The sequence below is a fragment of the Arachis duranensis genome, chromosome 4 (genome assembly GCF_000817695.3).
Source record: "Arachis duranensis cultivar V14167 chromosome 4, aradu.V14167.gnm2.J7QH, whole genome shotgun sequence".
Classification (NCBI taxonomy): Eukaryota; Viridiplantae; Streptophyta; class Magnoliopsida; order Fabales; family Fabaceae; genus Arachis; species Arachis duranensis.
This window is the reverse complement of record NC_029775.3, coordinates 34,960,017-34,962,433: the sequence shown is the minus strand read 5'-3', so window position 1 is coordinate 34,962,433 and position 2,417 is coordinate 34,960,017.

Genomic DNA, 2,417 nt, shown 5'->3' with positions numbered 1-2,417 from the left:
ATTTCACATACTCATGCATCAAATTTTCTTTAATTAAACTCAATATTGGGCTAACTTGTCCCTTATTTATTAAATTTAAAAATTCTTTTTTTTTTAACTTGAAAGTAAACACAACATATCAATGCATATGGTTTTTCATGTCTCACATGAGTATATACCCAAATTCCCAATATTCAAACATAACACATTCCCATTAACCCAGGTTTCCCACAGTTTTCCACACTTAGTTAACATACTATCTTAAACTAACCAAAGATTCAAATAAGGTAATTAATTGTTTTTCCACCTAAGGCTAGTGATGTGCTAATATAAAGAACAAATGGGGTTAAAAGGCTCAAAGTGGCAAACAAAAGTAATTGAAGTGGTAGGCTATTTGGGGTAAGTGAGCTAATAGTAATTAATGGTCTCAATCATATGTATGCATGTAAATACATTAAACAATGGACATACAGAATAGAACAAACTATAGATTACAATCATGGAGAAGAAAACACACAAGAATAAAATATTATGGTCAAATAATGTAACCATATAATTAAGCTCAAAAACTCACGAGTTATGTGTTCTTAGCTTAAAACCATATTCCAACTACATATACATATCATGCAAGTTATCAAAAAGTATTAACTCATATCAATGTGAATCTATAATTTCTTTTTCTAAGAAAAAGGTATATTATTCCTCAAAAATTTCATCAATTGACCCACATTTATTATTATTATTATATATATATATTAAATGAGATGTTGTGATTATGAAAAACTAAAATATTTTAGTTTATCCCTATTTTCAATCAAACTGATTTCTCATATGCCAAGGGGGTAAACTAAGCTCAATAATCTATAGTTTTTCCACATCACCACTAATAAACTAAAAGTGCAATTCAAGCTAAATATCTAAGATATATACAAGCCCAAAGTGCAAAATGTAACAAAGTAAAAATAAATAAGAGTACAATAAAGTAGAAATGTGCAAGTACTAAAAGAAAAATAGAATAAAGCAAAATAGGATAAAAAGTCTGAAATAATTCACCAAAATATAATTCGTCAGAGATGGTAACCTCCCCACACTTATATCACAGCATCGTCCTCGATGCTATAGTCAAGTCGGGTGTGAAGGATCATCGCCTCCTGAAGGGTGTGCTGCTGGCTCTGTGGGCTCTGACTGTGTAAGGGCCGGAGGCTCTGCAGTCTGCTCAGGCTTGAGGCTCCTCATGTTGTACCTGCTGATGGTCCTCTACCTGTGCATCCTTCTCCTGCTCATCCTCTTCCTCCTCAGAGTGCTCCGATGGTGTGTCAGGCTCGGAAGCGATTTCAGTATGTCCCGACCTCATCATCAACTTCAGATGCTCATAGCGTCACTTATTGCGATGCTCAGGCTACTCATAACACCGCTAGTTGGTGTGCTCTATCTGATTTATGTGCTCAAAGAGGCGATGCACGAGATGGTAGACTGGCTGGGAAGCAGATGATGGTGCGGTGGATGCGGGTGGTGCAGCAGGCGCTGAACGTGCTGCGGAGGACGTGGTCGCGTCAGTAGAGGCAGTAAGAGAAGGTGGTCTGTGGCCTAGAGGTCCGAACCACTTGCCATGTGGAATAATCTTTTTGCAGTCGGCAACCGGTGGCCTCTCATCCTTAAGCTCCCAAGGCACCTCAACTCGGCGGGCCATCTGGGTGACCAAGTAGGGAAATGGCAGGGTGCCTCTGACATGAACTCGAGACATGTATTTCCTGATGAACCGTGGAAGGTATAGGTCCTTTCCTTCCATAACGCACCAAATGAGGATAATCATAGCAGCCGGCACCTCTGACCCGTGAGTGCTAGGCATAACATAGTGGTGAGTATTTCCGCCTGTCACGTGGACGACCCGGGTTCGATCCCTGGAAATGGCGCCATTTTGATGAACGGATTCCTGCTGTTGAAAGTATAGCTTTTAAACCAACAAAGAATCCTTTCATGCAAAGTTTTGTTTGTCACAAGTAACAAACCCCTAATAAAATTGATAACCGAAGTATTCAAACCTCGGGTCGTTTCTCAAGGAATTGTAGGGAAGTGTGCTTATAATTGGTTATGAAAAAGTGTGTTTTGGGGTTTTGGATAGGAAACAATAATTGAAAATTGCAAAAGGAATAAACTAATAACTAGAAGAGCTCTTGGCAAGGTATGAGAACTGGAAGTCCTATCCTAGTTATCCTTATCAATTGTGATGAGAATTGTTCATTGTTCCCACTTAGTTAACCCTCTAATTTTGAAGGAAAGTCAAGTGGACGATTCAATTTGGTTCCTCAAGTCCTAGTCAACTCCTAAGGAAAGACTAGCTTTAGTGGAATCCAAATCAATCAGCAACTTTCGATCATCAATCAACAAAGGAGTTTGATAATTCAAGTGTCACCAATTACTCAACCAAGGCCAAGAAT